Source organism: Anser anser, assembly GCF_964211835.1.
Source record: "Anser anser genome assembly, chromosome: 2".
Classification (NCBI taxonomy): domain Eukaryota; kingdom Metazoa; phylum Chordata; class Aves; order Anseriformes; family Anatidae; genus Anser; species Anser anser.
Window position 1 is genome coordinate 62,700,205 of NC_139721.1, and position 18,625 is coordinate 62,718,829.

Here is an 18,625-nt window from a genome sequence, read left to right on the forward strand (position 1 = left end):
TAGGTAAAGACCTCTAAGATATAAATAGCCCCCTCAATACAAACTGAATAGGAACCAAAAGATTTAATGGACAGCATGGGGCTTTTTCGGTGAAAAGTTTTGTTTCTGTTCAGATTATGGATGGAATAAACTGCCTGAAACTAAAGGAAAAAAAAGAGAAAATATATATTCCTCAGTGTTGATTGATACAATTTAATTTTGTTGTTAAAAAAATAGAAGAGTAATACCCAGACACACCTGTGTGTTGAGCTTTACCCCGATGCAATTTCATACAGGTGAGATATTAAACCCCAAAGACTAAGTTAACAATGGAAACAGGGACAGACTGCTAACGGCGGCGGGTGAGCGGCTGCCATTGGAGTAGCAAGTTGCACGTTTTTCACAGCATAGTGGGACGGCTGACAAACCGTGAACCTGCCTGCTGGCTGGCCGCAAAACCTGCGGCGTGTTTAGCCAGCACGGCTCTTGAAGTGGCTTTGTGTTTGCCAATTAGTTCTGCGTGGAATTAGGGCATTAAAAACAACTGGAATATTTTTAATATCAGGAGTATTTCGCTGGGTTTCTTCATTGTCTTTGTAATTTAAATATCCTGTTGTGTAACTATAAAGACAGGAAGTGAGCTATACAAAACCTTACAATAACAGTATTAGGTTTCAGATAAGCTGATGTGCTCAGTGTTGTTGGGTATTTTTTTACCCGGGGTAATGTAAGTTTTGCAAATGCTAGGAGAGATTATGTTTGCTCTTAGGAAAACATTTTAAAATCTTGCAAAATAAGCTTTGCCTGTGATGCACAAAAAAATACCCTCCTGATAACAATAAATGACTTGCCCTTTAACGAGAGGCTTTAATTATTTAGCGTTGTGCTTTATTTGTGTTCCTGCCGTGAAACCAAACCCTCTCCAGCAGGCAGACCCGGGTGGTGGGGTAGGTGCCTACCTATACACTCTCTTATTGTTTCCCCTCCAGCTCAGGGCTGGTTTTAGGCAAATCCAAACCTTTGTGCACATGCAGCTAGTGCAGATATTCTTGCTCTTTGGGCATGCCACAGTGAGCTTTCCTGCTGGCACCGCTGCTGGATTGTTTCGTCTCCCCTCGTGGTGATCACACTTGGCTTTCTGCAAAAAAGACAAGAACTTCTTTGTGGGTAAACACAAGCTTATTTTTATATACCTGGATTTATGGGCCTAAAGAAGAATGATGTGTTAACGGGAATATTTATAATTTCTCAAACAAATGAAATCACTTGTGCAACCATTAAACAAAAGTAGGACATGATTTCTGAACCTGTTCTCCTTTAATACGATGATAATTTCAACCATCCCATTCTCACTGAAGTCAGTGTTCGTGTTGTTGCCGAGTGGCTCAGGAGCAGCCAGCTTGTGTGCTTGCATAGCTGATCCCCATTTACACGCAGCGGCTATCAATGGGCGATAATCTTCAACGGGGCAAAACTTTTGCTGCTCAAGTGTATTTACACAAGCACTTTCACACCCACATAGCAGATACACATTCATTATCACATGCACAACGTTACATGTAAAGAGATTTTTGCATTTGTGTAAATGCACAGTGCCAACAGGCAAAATTGCCTGACACTTTGCCTTTATAAGCCCCTCTTTGCAGACAGCTGAATTTTATTAAGAGTTTAGCCATTCTGCTACAATTTGCATGCAGAGTGTCTGATCTGTGCTAAAATTTTAATCAAAATTTCAGCCAAATATATTTAGCTGTTTCTGTGACCAAGGTTAACAGAAACCAGGATGTTTTGCCCATCTTTAAACATCCAGGATCTTCTCTTGGAATTGTTCTAGCACCGCCACAATTTGAAGCCAGAGCCTGAAAAATCTGAAGAGGCTCCCTATGGAAGGGCTTTGCCTTTTGCTATTCTCGTTATACATTTGGCTGTGTTATAAGCCTGTGAAAAATCACAGTTTGCACATGCTCCATCACTACTTGTTCAATTTCAGTTGCTAAATTCTGAGAAGATTCTGCTGTAGCTGAGGATGCTCAGGTTTCTCACAGCTGGTAACGCTGACTGCACCACATATGCTGCGTCCTCAGTTACAGTGTCCTCACTATTGCATGCTAGAATATATTATTCTAGTATGGATTACAGGGACACAGCCAAAATTTCACTATAGTGAGAACTCACAGCCGTAAGGTTGGGGTGAGTTCCAACAGCAAGTGCTAACAGGGAGGTAGATTAATTTTGTGTTCTTGAAGCATTCAGATATTACAGAACTGACCACCATGGAAAATCTCCAGAGGAGTTTAATTATTCTTCTTTTTGAGAGACGTGTCTGAATAGCATACAGCAAACAAGGCATGGGATAACAAACTGAAATTTGAAAGTAACAAAATATTGAATTGCTGCTAGTTCCTGAACCTTACATGATACTTTGTCTTAAAATTAGTATGTGGCTGTGCAATTAAAGACGAGAGCACGCATTATAAGGGGCTGAGTGAACAGACATCCTCAGTAATGGCATTTTATCTAGTGTTTTGTCTACATGACTTAAGAGGACTGTAACGAACATGGTTGCTGTAATGTGTGCTGTGTGTTTATACATTCGCACAGGCACATTTGTGGAAATGCACGTGCCTATGGACAGCTTGCCCCCAGTCCAAAATAATCAAATATTGATGGACCATGCAGTGGTTAATAGTTAATTGCATTTGACAATATGAAAAAGTCAGGAATAACTAATCCAAAGTTATCAGAGCCAATCATTTACTAGACATTATGGTTGACCCATGGCGTGGAGCTTTCTGCTATCCCACACGAAATATTAAAATCTGGGATAATTGGTGAAGTACCAAGTGGGGCTTTATGGAGTTGCCATTCATGTCTCAGGTAGCTCTAAGCAGAACAACAGGGGAGGACTTTCTACTGTGAACTTCTCTTTACCTTCACCTCTTCCAGCTGTAGGAAGGGATAAGTTCCATTTTCAGCTATGGAAATGAACCATGATTTCAGTTTTATGAGGTCTTATTTCAGTAGCCTGCTTTGAATAATAAACAACTATTAACTTTCAGAGCACACAGAAAAGCATATAATTTTTAAAGCACATCCTGTTTCAAGGACTCTCGGATATAAACTGTTTAAGAGAAATGAATTAAGGAAACAAATGTGGGATAATAGTTAATAATTGTTCCTGATACAGTGAGGTTGTCAATCTTTCCGCACTTGTCATTAATATATTGGGCCTGATTCCCCAACTTCATTTGAGATCCTTTGGAGAAAAACAGAAGTAAAATAATGGGGAAACATGTTCTTTCTCTAAGATTTATTTATTTTTTTTTTTGGGGGGGGGGGAAGGGGGGTCAGTCCAGCATGGTGCTTTAAAGCCCTACAAGAACAGCACAGTTTACATGATTTCCTTTTGGCTTGCTCAGTGGTGCAGTATGGTGCTGCTTGTGCAGCCTTGTTTCTTGACAGCCCATTTAAGCAGGTTTTAGTGTCAACTTAAACTTATTAACAAGCTTAAGTACAGCATCGCATTTTATTTGGTTTTGCAAATGTCTGGAACTTTTCATGTGGAATTAGCAGAACTCAGTCTTAAAGCCTAATGAACTCAGATAAAACTCAGCAGGATATCCTGCTAGGAACTAATTTTTTTGTACAAAGACAGCTCTTTGGTCCTCTTTTTTTTTTCTTTTTTTTTCTTTTTTTTTTTCCTTTTTTTTTTTTTTTTCCAATGCATTCATTGGCTTGTCTCAGAGGCTGGTGAACTATCAGCTCTCTTATTGATCTACTCTGGAGTCACTTGAAAACATAATTTTGAAAGCAGCATTTCAGCACTCCTCCTTGCTTCATCTCTTTGCTGTGGTGAACTGTGGCACAATTTTCCAAGAACTAGGCTGAAAATCAATGCATTTTTTATAGTTAATAATACATATATATTTTTTTAAATCTTTACATCAGCCTAGTTGTATTTGAGATGCCTCTCTGTATGTTACATCTTCTGCTTTATTAAAACCTGTCCTAGGATTCACATCCCTCCACTCTAATTTAGCTACAAATTGATTCTTAAAGTATCACATTTAATAGCCTTTGGGGTTTGATGCACAAACTATTCTGACGTCTATTCATAGACCCCTATAATGGGACCCACTCCAGTTTATCCCTTGAACTGTCTGTCAGGCTCTCTGGGAAATAATGGCTCCTGACAGTTGTAGAGTTAAAATATAGGATTAATGATCAGCTTTTAATGTGCAAATGGGGTATTCAGCTTTCCTCTTACCCATCTTATTTAATGCAAATTCACTGTTGAAACAGGTAGCTTGAGTTGCTTCTCTAACTAAACATAGATTAATCTATCAGGGTAAATTCCTGAATCAAAATAGAAATTCGGCTACGCACCACAGAGTAAATACCACACACTACATTTGTGCTGATTTATAACCAAGTATTTTTTGCCCTGCCAAACTCATCATCTATTTTTAAGGTTTCAAAACCTCACTTTCACACAAAAATAAAAATAGCTATGCATTGCAGCAAGCAATTTAACCAGCAGGAAGGAGTCTGCCCTTCTCTATTAAATACAGCTGTAGAAAGCCCCATGGTCTTTGATTTAATTGTTTCCAATAGGCCAAAACAATCTGCTACCTGCATTTAGTAAAAAGTAAAAAACAACAAAAAAAGTGATTTCTACAGTGAAGTGTGGAGCAGTTCACGTGTTTTCATTATGAGATTAATAACATGTTCGCAATACTGGGTCTTAAGAATTGTATGGTAATTTTCAATTATGGCATCCTAGCAAAAAGCTATGTATACAAAATTAGACTGTTTAAAAAATGTTATGTATTAATTGAATTGGAAAATACTTTGGTATATGGTATATTAGGAAGCACTTGTCCATTATGTTCTGCAGTGACAGGCAGTGTTATATCTGAGGAGTGGACCACTGAGAGGAGACATTGGATTAGAGTGAGATTTAGCAAACCTTGCACCTTTCTTGGAGTATCTACAAGTAAAATGATTTGGCTGAGAGTTAAATACAAGTCAAAACATATAAAAATAAAATAAACACTAAGTCATACTGAAAAATCTTTCATTTTTTAAGCCAGTCACACACCCGTCCATATGCCTCTCATAACCACTGGCTTTCCCAAGCACATGAAACATAAAGGTGTTCCTCAAAACATGAGACTTAATCCTTGCAGTACTTGAGTGCCTTAAGCTGCCAATAAAGCAAAAAGTGAAGCCTCTTGTCTGCAATAATTCCTTTGAAAGTGGTAACATCCAAGCAGCAGGCACATGGGAGTACCCTGAGAAGCGATGGATAAGTAAGAAGAGCAAGAGCACGCAGCACCTCACAAACGTGTGGCTTCGCATGCCCTGTTACTATTGCTTATATCTTTGAGTGCATGCTTTAACACACAAACAGGGAAGAATACACTCACTTTATTTGGTAAATCTGGTTCAAACAGCTTCTAAATGCCCCCAGGGATTTCTTTTGTTGTTTTGCTAACAGTGTCAATTTACTCCGTTACCACTTGTTTCTAAGAAAGCAAAGCAATATATCATTAATAACATAAGCTACATTTAAATTAACCTCACAGACATTGTTTATAACATACTTTGCTATTCTGTGCTTCATTTTCCACTGCCTTCTACCTTGTATTCACAGCTGTGCAAAGCAAGTCAAAACAGCAGTGCAAATTAGGGACAGTTCAGCTGAGAATGTGGGGTTGCAGACATGCTAATTAATATATATTTAATAGCCATAGCAGGCAGCGAGTTTCTAAATTGAGTGAAGATGTGATCTGGCTCTTTGTGGGCCACAGGATGCTTGAGCTTCCCTCTGCACTGTCCCTCACTGGCAAGTTGTTCTGCTGTGTCCCTCCTGCTGTACTGTCCCGGCAGTGTGGTAGGATGGAAGGGGTACACAACCCCTGGGAGAAGAAGCCAGAAAAGAAAAAATAGAAAAATAAATAGGAAATATAAGAATTAATGGCTGTTTTCCCAGGGATTCAGTTCCCTCTCCCAGTTCACCACGTGGCTGGGCAAACAATGCCAAGGACAACATGAAATAGTGGCAAGGGAAGGGGGAGAGGAGGCTGCTGGCAGCATTGATAAGTTGCTCATCAGATCACTCCAGGAGAAATGGGATTATTGCAAATAGCGCCAAGGAACGTGCCTTCCACAAGAGGCAGCAAGGAAATGATGGAGATACAGCTCCTGCTCCAGTTTCTTCATGTCCTGCTGCCACCATACACTCCAGGCTTCCTGGGACAGAGCAGGAGCGCTATTTGCCCAGCGTAAGGTATTGTTTGTGATGCAGCACACATGCAGCAAGGTATAGTCCTCAGACCTGGAGCTTTAGTTTTCAGCATCCCTGGGGTTTGGGTTTGTGCTGGCTCCAGAAGGCCTTCAGCTTGGAAGCTGGTTGTGGCACTTGGTTGAAGTTAAGCTCACAGGTTTTAAATTATTTGGCTGTTTCTTTGTGTTTTGAGAGAATTTTCTATGGAGATACGTTTTTAGATAGATATTTATTCTATGATTCTGTGATTCTTTAGACTTTCTGCAAAACCTTTTTAGAGCACACAACTGAATAATTCTAGTGGAAAATTAGATTTTGCGTTTATCAAGTTTCATTGAGAAAACTTTAAGTCACTTGTGGTTGATCTGATTTCTCTGCCACAGCCAGTAAACTTTAATATTTCCTTTCCAATTCGCTTGCTCAGAATTTACAAACAGAGGCCTCCAAAAGTACAGCTCACAACCAGGCAGAAAAATTTTCACTAACTCAGTGGGCAGAGCTGAACAGAGTTTGGGATTCAAATAACAAGGGGGAAAATTACTGACAACTAGGAACTGGGATAGATGCCTGAGGTGCAATTTGATGGACAGGGAGGCTGCAAAGGAAGAGGAGCTGGGAGCAACCCAGAAATCAGCCAGGGAAAAGCCAGGAATCACAGCCCCCTCCCAGCTACCCTCAACACATCAGTGCACTGAACTTTGAAAAAGGCACGGATGGATCAGAGCGTCCTTGGTGTTTCGCTTAGCCTGGCTTTTGTGATTGTTTGTGGAAAAAAGGGACGGGCCTGTGATGGGAGGATGGGTTCCAGCCCATGGGTTTGAAGGTCCATCTGTCCCCCTTTTCTCCCCAGAGATTGCTGTTGAACCACAGAGCACAGTGTTCTTTTTTATTATTATTATTATTATAGTTTTAATTTTTATTTTTTTTCAGCTAGTAGCCTAAAATAAAGTCAGGATTGGAAACTCTCAGAAAACGGGAGTCTGAGATCCTGGGGTTAAGGGGGGGACCCCCAGCTCAGCCCCACACAGCTCCCTGCTGCCTCACGCCATGTGGCTGGGCCTGCATGGCTGAAATGAGGCCTGCTAACTCTGAGTCTTGTCCTGTGGCCCTTCATTCACCTTTCTGTTTTGTTTTGGTTGATTTTTGTTTGTTTGCTTGCTTGCTTGCTTGCTTCTTTGTTTCTTTGCTTTTCTTTATTTATTGTTTCTGACCTTGCATAACTTTCCAATGGCCATGCAAAATCTTTTGGACAGTTTCCATCTGGGGCAGAAATCCTTCCTGACAGGTTCAGCAAAGACTGACATTTAATAGATTCGCTTCAAATTCTTTAAAATTGGGGTTTGAAATGGCCTGGGCACCAGTTCCAGCATGACCAGGATCACAGCACAGCAGAATGTGTGCAAGAGGGTGCTGTTTCTGTTTCCCTGCATTTTTACAGCTGTCTTATATGCTGTTTGGATGTAAATACGGGGTCAGATTCAATCCCAGTCAGCACTGACATATCTTCTGGTGATATAAACCCTGCATGGGGATGCAAGGTGGAAAATCAGTTAGTAGATGGTTTTGCCATAACTGAAACCCACCATAAACAATCGCATAAAGAAAAACAAATCTAATAAAAGTGAGGACAGCTGACAGGGCAACTGGATGGTTTGGTTGCAGGGATGCAAGTGCAGTCCTGTGGAGCTGAATGGATGGTCTTGTATTCCCATATTTACTAAAAAGCCACCCTATTAACACTAGCAACCTGCAGCGAAACTGGGAAAAAACAAACAAACACACCCTTCTGGGGTTTCCTTCTCCTCCCCATCCCCCTGCCTTGTTATTTTTAAAACGGGAGCAAAGGGGCAAAAGAGCAATCCTTGCCATTGCCAGCCAGTAAATCTGGTGAAACAATGGGACAAATAGTTAAGAAGGGAGAAAAGGGAGACAGAAAATAATGGGGTCATGAGCAGTTGAAAGGTTTGGCCAAATCCGACCTTTGTTTTAATGTAGTTTTAAACCAGCAGAATTATATCTGGCAAAAATTCATCTGCCTAGCTTTTTTGATTTTTTTTTAATTTTATTTTTAAGAAATAATGCCAAAGAAACTCAGTTCATCTGGTGGAACCAAAAGATGTAGTGGGAAAAAGTATGTTTTATTCTTCCTTGTAACAGCTGTTAAACTTCAGTGTGTAAAATCTTATATAGGATTAAAAAAAAAAAAAGTCTTAAAGTTCTTGTATCTCTCTCATTTAAACTGGGAAGGAGTTCATAATAAAGTCTCAGTCAATCCCTCAAAATCATCCAACATCTTTGTCCCCAAGCAAGGGGAAAGCAGGCTTGACATTGATATTACTGGCTAAAATACATTATGTAATTTTCCTCTCCCATTCACTCCCCCCACTTTATAAATCAGCACATTTGCCAGATTAATTTATACTGCGTGTGTGTGCATGTGTATTTATAAAAGAAAGGGTCACAAATTCCCCCCCACCCTTTTTTTTTTTTTTAAAAAAAAAAAAAGAAGAAAAAATAAAAGAAAAAAGAAAGGAAAAAAAAAAAGCCTCTTTTACATTAGGTTTTAAAATCAGCCAGAACTAAACACTGTACTTCAGGAGCTGCTCCTCTTGCTGTGTAGCACCCTTGCAAGATACCTCGGGTGCAGTTTCCAGGCAGTTTAAGTGATTGAACAAGCTACAGCCCTACCCCTTCGCTGGGCCATGCCCCATATTGATGGTGCACAGGAGTGCATTAGCGCTGCTGCTTATCTGACTCCTTCCTGAGCCAATTTAAACAACTCACAATTTTTTGCTGGGTTACCTTTCAGCTGGTTTGAGACTTGAAAGTGAGTCACGGGGAGGTCAGGGGAGCACCAGGGCCAGCAAGAGGGCAGAGTCTGGAAACATACCACCAAGTCCAAGGTGAGGATGGCAGCAAGCATTGGGACAGTGTTTCTTGCACCGTCCAGCTTCAGTTTCTCCCACTCTCACTATTTATTTTGAACAAAAATTGACCAGGAATTGATCCAACTGAAGATTGTCCAGCCAGATCTGCTGCCCAGTGCAGCTCAGTGGGCAGCTGTGCCAGCATAGCAGAAGCTTTTGAAGAGCAGAAGCAAGAGTGGGCATCCAGGGACAACGATGCACTGCTCCCTAAAAAATACACTGCTTAGACTGGGACTGTTTTTTGAGGAAACAGTGTCTCTGGTTGGGAATTTCCTGATGAAAAAGGTCAATATTGAAAAAAAAAATAATAAAATCAGTTCTTAAATCCAATCTGTTTGTTACAGACACATCTGTTAATGAACTTCTAACCAAAGGGACAGGTTTCAGTTCACTCTGGTTCCTCTCCCACCATTCAGTGCTTAAGTGTCCTCAGCAGACAGTAATTATCAATCCTAAAGCCAACAAGAATGATGTCATTTTTAGTTCATCGAATACCAGGTATCCCAAGGGTGTCCTTCACCAGAAATGTAGCAGTTCTGAAACCCGTTTTGAATTTTGGCTTTGGTGGGAGGGTGGTAACTTTGGGACTAAAAGCATTTGAAAATTCAAAATGCATCATGAAATAATGACTTTCTGACAGACTCTGCAATAGGCTACCAACATGAGTAATAGTTGACATTTCAGACTCTGGGTGACCCCTGGATATTTTCTAGCTTTTTTTTTTTTTTTCCAAAACAATAAGTTTCTGAATAACTGTGAGATACAACAACATAAAGTATGCTGAATACATGGGATTACCTATACGCTGGCTGCAGTCATTTTAACCACACCATCTTGCAATAAAGGTTGATTTTACAAGTGAATACTATAAACATGTAACCTATTGTGCAATGTTGTTTTTAAGTCAGATGGCAAAATAGATGAGATCACAATATGACGCAGAGATCACATGGTAATTCCTGCGTAGTCTTACTGGATTTATTCTGAGGAGTTATTGAGGCTTTCTGCAGAGATTGTATAATAGCTGCAGTAGAAAGAGGCAAGCTTTTCTAATAATACTGTTGAACAAATCAGGACTTTCCAATATCCAACCAAAGCCTGATTACACTCATTGAAACACTAATGTCAATATTTATTAACTAATATTAAAATTACTGTCATCTCATTTTTGCAGTTAGCCAGAAAATCATTATGTATCCCTTTTCAAAAACCATTGACTTTTCCTTAGCACAGAAAACTCTATTATCAGTCTTTATAAAATATTTATGGCTTTCCCTGACATTCTCATAATATCCCTAGGAGAACAATCAGCATTCCTTTCGCTGAAAATAAGACAAACCTTTTCTCCCTTAAAAAAATAATTAATGAATTAAATATGAATGATACTCAAGCCAGAAAAGTATAAAAGCTACTGCCCATTCATCTGACATGCCAATGGGTGATGTGGGTCATTTCCCTTTCTTTTAAGAACAATCACAGGAATCTGGTTTAACTGCTTTATTATTATTATTAGGAAAAAAATGCTCCTTCGAGAAGCTGCCTTGAAGTGTCACTGAGGGGCAAATTATTATTCATTTCACACCTGATAATATGGAGAGTGTTACCAGGCTAAATGGAGGGAGCTGCTCACGGATTCTATGAGGGCTTGTTCCGTGCCCTTGATTGTTTGTGCCACCATTTCCCCATGAACAGCAAGCCTCCTTGCCAATGTCTGGGGCAGGGCTATTTTCAGAAGTGCTGCATCACCCGTATTTTCATTAGAAGCTACCGGAGCTCTATACCGTCTCACATTTTCATGTTACTGCAATATTATTCGATGCTAATTTCCCCTGCTGTACCTGATTTACAAACCCTGATGTGTCAGCTTGCATTTTACTGTTTGCATTTTCACCTGTAACCGCTTTGTAAGGGGAAAAGATAAAAAGGGGAAAACCCCGCTATCCCTGCAGGATCCGTATCAACAATACCAGCTGTTTAGTTCGCAATTTCTGCCTTTGTTCAAACTTTTAGCACGCAGTTGGCTTGTTGCACCTCTCTGTGTACTTAGCTGCATCGCCATGGCAATAGGAAAAAAAAAAGAAAAAAAACACAACACGATGCAGATTTGGAGAGAAAGGAAGAAAAAAGATAAAACACCACTGTCATGTCAAGGCTCGATGAGGTTGGAATAGGCTAATTTATCTCTGAAGTTAAGAGACATTCAATTTGAAAGATCAGAGAGGTTAAGAGGAGTCTTGAAGTGGAAAATTTCCAATTCATAAACATACAAAGGTGTCCAACGTCAGGATCTGGATTTCCCTAAATTGGGTCAAATAAGTCAGCCTTCATTCAGATAGGACACCCAATAAAAATCCTCAACTAAGGACTGGAGGATTGGGCTAGCACTTTTTAAAGAGACATAGTAGAGAAACTAAGATTCAGCTTCTATCTTTATCAAAGAATTTAATAATATATATTTATATACATATAAATGATATATATGATTATATAAAGAAATAGACTAATTTCTATTTACACATTATATATATGATGCTATTTATATAAAATAGTAATAAAATTAGATATTTTTCCCCAATTTCTGACTATTTCTATCTTTTGCCTTTAAATTCTTTTGGCTCAAGTATTTGCAATTCCAAAATCCCGCTGTGGTGCTATTTCAACTCAAGCATCTAGAGAGATCGGCCGACGTGGACAGAACAGTACAAGAGTTTCACCAGAGAGTTCAAAGGCTAACCTTGCAATCATTTACTCATGCGAATATTTTTTAGCTCAATAGCATTATTCTAGTGACAATGTTACTTTGACAGAAATTGAATTTTTCAAATGCTTGCACAGTTGAATAATTTTATGCATCTGAGTAGTCTTCTTCTGTGAAGCTACTGCCTTGTGCCAAGCTAGCCATGTGCAGATGCATTTCCGAGGAGGAGAGGGTTCCCCTGATAGTGATCCTGGGGGTTTATGAGAGTAAGCCATATTGACCAGTGTGTGAATAAAGCATTGTGCATCTGATGAGGCTATTAGCAACGCATAAAAATTCAGCAAGCAATATCGATGAAATGTAAATCTAAATTTTAAAGAACATGTAGATTTTATTTTCAGCGGGGATTTTTAACATGAAAATGTATCTTTAAAAATTCACTGCGGCAAGATCAGTAAATATAAATAAAACATGTGAAGAATATTAATCTTAGTAAAATTGAAGAAGCAAGCTGTCAATGACTGTCAGACACAATATGAACTGACAGTTGCATGGCTTACAGTCTGACACCGGGATCGTTACCTGTCTGTTTCTCTATCAAAATACCTACAGGGAATAAGAGTTTGCAGATTGCAGGCATGGGTGGCAGTGGGGAGAGGGGAAGAGTGGTGAAAATGGAAGCCTAATGACAGCTGTGAAACATATATATGCAACATATTCATTAGGATTAATCATCAATCTTAAGGAATGGCTTACGTCATTCATTATCATCATTACTGGAGAAGAGCTTTAAAATAGCATCCTTATCTTGCAGATCCCACTCTCCCCCTACAATCAGACTAAAAAAAAAAAAAAAAAAAAGCAGACCCAACCCTCTTCTTAACCAATTGCTGCCACATACACAAAACATGTAGACGAATGTTTAATTGGGTTCACACATTGATAAAACTTACAGGAAAGGGTCAGAGAGTATCTGCAGATGCTCATGCAAAAGGATGCTGCAGGTGTGACGCTGGTCTGGTCTCTTGGGGGTCCATCCTGGGAACAGCCGTCCTGGTAGGCGTTGATTTAACCTTGGGACTATACTGTGACAGGGTGGCTGGGGTCACAGAAAGCACAGAGTGTGTTTCCTCTGGGCTCCCAGGATGCTTAAACTTTGCATGGACATTTATGTGACTGGGAAAGAACTGCTGAAGGTATTTCTGTTCTTTGCAGTCCCTTTTCCTAGGTTTTACTACCAGCTTAACCCACACCTGTGAGTCCTAGCTATGGGTTAAGCACAGTGGGCTGAGATTAATTACACTAAAAAAGCTTGAATAAGTGGGATGCTCCCCAGGATCAGCAGAGAAGATGGGTCAGGATCATACCCAGACATGGAGTCACTGAAATGCCTTTTTGTACTCATTTTGGACAATTAGGTGCACAAAACCACTGCTCTGTTAGCATTTACTGTAACGGCAATTGGCCAGAGAGGCTGGCTCATGTGGAGCCTCCATGATGCCACCACACTGAATTCTTGAAGGAATACCTGTTGACAAACAGCACTGCATGCCAGAAATGCTCCAGGGTTCATTTAACCCTTAAAGAACAACCATAACCAGGCTTGCAAGCAAGTCGGGATCCTGTTATCTTAAGACTTTGCAACGCACACAAGAGAAAAGATAGGAAAATTCAGCTTTTGCCCCTTCAAATCTACAACTGCACCTTCGTATGCAAAAGGTGTGTTGTTCCCCAGTCCCCCAGTCCCAGTGTTCCCATCTTCCCAAGCTGGCTGGCTTGGGAAAGCCACTGTGGGTCACAGAAACCTTGTCTGTGGGCTTTTCTAAAACTCCTGAGTGGCTTTTCCTGGATAAAAGCCAACTACAACAATACATAGTTGGGTGAACAACACAAACTTTTTCTATTAAATTTTGTTCAGTGTTAAAATGTGTATCCATTTCTCCCATGCTGAAAGTTCTTCATGACCTCGTGTCATAAACATTCATGCAAGAAAGGAGTACTAGTACGTCCTTATGGAAGATTTTATGCACATATACACTGGAGACTTTCATTTTGAAATGTATTTCTTGCAAGGCTTCAGACAAGAAACTTGATGAAGGTTGCGTTCATCCACTCTAGGAACAGAAGTAATACCATGTGACAAATCGCCATCAAAAAATGCAGCTCTGGTGGCAAGTATTTAATATCAGCTGGAGAGTGAAAAACAGCTCATAGGGAGAATCTTTGCAACATTTATCAAGAATTCTAATGACAAATACATAAATATAATACAATTTCCTTCTAGCTACAGCTTGTTAAAACTTGACTGAACCTCAGAATTTCAGCAGAACATTTCATTAAAATTTCAGCTGCCAAACAAAACTAAAAGACATCATTAATGATAACTTACAAGGCAGAATTTCATACTTTTCAACTAGTTTTACCAAGTTAACTACTAGAAAAAAAAATGGCACTAATGAAATGCATCCCTAAGGCCTCCTTATGCTATACCAGTGAATGTGAAGACAACGGACAGAGCAATAGGTAGAAATTTCACTATCCTCATATAGCTTGTTTTTACTTTATTTTTTTAAAAAGTAGAAAATTTTATATAAGTCTCTCACACTTGGTAATTTCCATTAAAGAAAATCACTGAAAAGTAAAGAGGAAGAAGTGTGTATATGCATTGTATTATATTATCCAGGTATTTATATTTATTTAAAACTGCATAGCTATTTAATATTAATATGCTGTAGATAGTAAAGTAATAATTTTCAGTCCTTCCTTGAGTAGAATTCCCATTACTAATTGCAATTATTTCTTCAGCAGTAGTAGCTACATTCTGCAGCTCCAATCTGTAATCTCTTTAAAGAAGGCACTTTACACAATGTAGAACTCCTTGTCCTTAAGAGCTACAGAGTTGACTGCAAACTTCAAAGTGAGGAAACAATATTGTCTGTATTCATTGTTGCTCAGGATACACTAGAGTCAACATTATGACTGGTATACTGTGTAACAAAGGTAATTTCCAAAGGCATACTAGCCCACGCTAGAGCCAGAAATAGCAGAAATTACACAATCCATTATGTAGACACCTTTTCATACCATGGATGAAGTGGATTTTGGTGTGGGTTTAGCAGGCAGGAAGTTAGTACCCATCATGATTCATAACATCATCACCCTGTCCTAGAGCAGATGTTAGAGGGTCTGGACTTCCTATTGTCCTCCGTGCAGGTGGAGTTCCAGCCTGCTAAAATTGACAATATTCCCACTGCCATGTTGTTGCAGCATGAACACCGAATTCCTAGGATATTAAAAAACGTATGCACTTAATTCCTATTTGTTTAACAAAATACCAAACCCTTTGGGACAACAAAAGCAAAATTTTCCAAAGTTTATGGCCATAATTTATGTGGAGATTTCTTCCGCAGAGGCAGGGGCCTCAGGCAGTGACTATAGGTTTTCCTGTCTCCCTCCATCTCCTCCCTCTGGTGTCAGTCATGATGTACGCCATGAAAGTCTATCTCTTAATGCTAAAGATTTGACCTGGGGACTACAAACAGGTCTTAGTCAAGGTCACAGAAAGGCAGAGCTAGGAAATGGAAAGCTTGTTTTTCTTTTCTTTTTTTTTTTTTTTCTGTTGTTCTTGCACATTCTTCAAGCAGCTATAGGAACAAGCCTGTTTTCACTCTCTGTTGTGTTATTTGGTTTGGATTTTAAAATTAACCTAGAAGAGTTCAAATCTGAAATCCTAGTTAGCAATAATGATTCCTCTTCTTTAACCACACTCTTCTCCCCATGCTTCAATAACCAAGTGCAGTAGTAGTCCTTTGTTAAGAGGGGACTAGACTTTCAAAAGTTAATGTGGAGAAAAAGCCTGCCCATCCCTGCAATGGTGATACCTTTCTAGGATGGGAAGCCCATGGGAGATGGCCACCCCGAACCTCCCTCACACCTTCCCAGGCATGGCACCATGGGCAGCAGGGAAGGGCACCTACAGTACTTGCACGGTGCCCTGGAATTCACCCCAGGAGCACAGAGCATCTCAGGAGACTGAAGGATAGGCTTCTGAAGGTGTCTTGGTGCCTAACTCCTATTGTACCCAAGAGGCTTTAGCACTGTGTCGTTAAATCAGGTGTGTAGAGTGAGAAAGAGGCGATCAGGCAGGGAGCGAGCACCCTTAAGCACACGTTTTAAAGTGAAATATTTAGGCAGATGAACAATTTAGTTCCTTCTAAGAACCTGATCCACAAGGAAAAGACACCTGAATTTGATACCTTTGGATCAAGGCTTTATAACCTCCCTGTATAACCATGAAGAACCACTCTCATTAAGGCAGAAATCATCCCTTTTACCCAGCCAAAATATGCATTTGTACTAGGCTTATTACCTTCCTCCTAGACACAGCAAAGTTCAGTCTCTACTACTGACACGCAAGGTTTGCTTGATGCTACGGGCTGCCACTGGGTGCAGTGCACCGCTTTTCCCCTAAAGCTGTAAGAGCCACAGTGCTCTGAATAAATTACTGTGGAGGTCTTGCTAACACAGCTGCACCCCGATGCTACGAGCTCGGTTCTTAAGCCACTGGTCGGACATCCAAGTGACATTAGCCTAAGCCTCAGTACAGCTCACCTTACTGAACAGAAGTAATAGAAGACACAGATGATCAGCAATTTTGTTCAGGGCCAAAAGATAGATTTCAGTGTCTAACCTAGGTTTAAAAATACACTCTGTAGTCTGAAAAAGCCTTTCTTAAAGTATGGCACGTTCTAAATGTATATGGTAAGTTAAAAATATACTTAGTTCATATTTCTTACTTTTAAATTAAAGTCCTTCATTCCAATGGTTTGTCAGTAAAAGTAATATAGAGATAAGCACTGACTTCAGACCTGTCCAAAGCAATGAAAGCAAGCAGTGGATAGAATAAAAAAGGCGTTTCTTGGGTGTTCATGGATGTACAGGTTTGACTTCGGGATGGAAATTAACAGGAGGCTAAGAGATAATAAAATCACCAGAGACCTGCTTATGCCACTGTTATTTACATGAAGCCTGATCTTGACCTGTATACAATTAAAGCTTGAGGAGTAATGACATTCTCCCTCATCCAAGATTTCTGGAAGTACTGAATATTAACTTACTCTTAATGCGTTCCTTAAATTAATAAACAAGCAGAACTGGCCCCTTCATAGGTAACACAGCAAATAAGGAAATCATCAGGTTCCTGGGAAATGAATGCTAGACATTATTTTACTCCACTAGAGCTGCATGCCCTATCCAAGAATAAAAACTTCCTGTGTGGAACAAAGGAAGTTTGATAAAAACATACACACACACACATTCCTCCCTGCTCCCTTATTTACACATTTTATATGTGAACCAATAAACCACACATTTTTCATCCATGTTATTCATATTGAGCAGGGAGTCATGACAGAACAGTGCAGGCTGGTAAAAGCTTTCAGTGACAAATTTAACCCATCTGGAGTGTTGAAGATCACCCGATTGTTTCAGGATATTTTTAGTGAGAAGGATAGTTAGTCTTTAAATTAAAAATTAAAAATCTCTGTCCTCTGCCAGATGCTTTTACTACCTTGTCAAGAACTTCACATTTTTGCCTGTTAGTGATAATCGGACGGTTTGAGGCTCAAGTGTTTACTAGAAGACAAAATATGGTTTATTCTATGCCTGATAGCCAGTTTACATATTCATGTATACTTCTCCATCTTCATGATAGCTCTATAAACTTTATAATTTGCTGGATTAGGAAACTATCATCTGTTTTACACTGTAGCAAAACACAACATTTTTGTTTCACTCTGGAGAGAATTCTGTGGTCAGTCTGCATGAAAAAATTGAATTTTTATATGCTTATAAGTTGCTGTTGATCTTACCCACAAGAACAGTATCCTAAAAAAAGGATCTGAGCCTAACTGTACAAATAACACGAACCAACAGGCATGTGTAAAACTATCCAAAAATGTACTGTGAAATCCATAGTTATTATTCCACTCTTAAGTCACAATACAGACCTTTAGTGATCCACAGAAAAAAGGCCTGTGAACCTTTCCCTGTGGGTTGCCCATCACTGTTCTGAGTGGGACTTCAGTCACCATCAGTCTCACCTCAAGTGTCTCACGTACGTGTCCCCTGCTGAAGTTAATGACAAAGCATCATTAAGATGATGAGGCGCTTGTGGTTTCTTTCAGGCAGCGCCAACCATAAGGAACTACCTGAATTCCAACTGTGACTCTAAGATAATAGCTTAATTACGGGTAACACCATCCCGCATAGGATTACACGATGCAAGAACAAAATGTGTTTCTCATTTCTTCTTCCCCTGTCTCCACACTTACCGTATCTCCTGTCACTCTTTGCTCAGTTCTCTTCTCCTGCCTCTTCTATGTTTTTTCATCTTTGTCTCTACCTCAGTTTTAGTCTAAACTATCCCCATATCCACCATATCTACTTAGTGTTTGCATTGTCCCTGTTCCTGACTTGCTTGCTAGCCCTGTGCTATCATAGAGTTCATATGATCTCTCCATCGTGTCTGGAGAGTTCAGAGAGCTCACCAGAAAACACAGCTGCTGGAGAGAAGTAATTTTTACTAGAAAACCCTTTTGAATTACAACTCTGTCCTGAATGTAAAACTTATTTATTATTTAAAAAAAGTTTTTAAGACTCTTCGTACAGAAATCTTGACATCCTTCTTGTTTTACCTGAAATTAAATGTGAACTGTGTAAGTGATATTTTCA

General features: G+C 39.6%; 1 protein-coding gene and 1 long non-coding RNA gene across 3 annotated transcripts in view; one reads left to right on the top strand and one right to left on the bottom strand.

The window, feature by feature from the left end:
- The window catches only part of ZNF516 (zinc finger protein 516), a 168,130-nt gene that overhangs the window by 112,215 nt on the left and 37,290 nt on the right, over positions 1 to 18,625 (bottom strand). The gene's annotated exons all lie outside the window — the stretch shown is intronic.
- Positions 1,128 to 18,625, top strand: part of LOC310895392 — a 55,336-nt gene continuing 37,838 nt past the window's right edge. For both annotated transcript variants that reach the window (XR_014580652.1, XR_014580653.1), the window contains exon 1: positions 1,128 to 12,949. This is a non-coding gene — a long non-coding RNA (uncharacterized lncRNA). The remainder of the gene's footprint in view (positions 12,950 to 18,625) is intronic.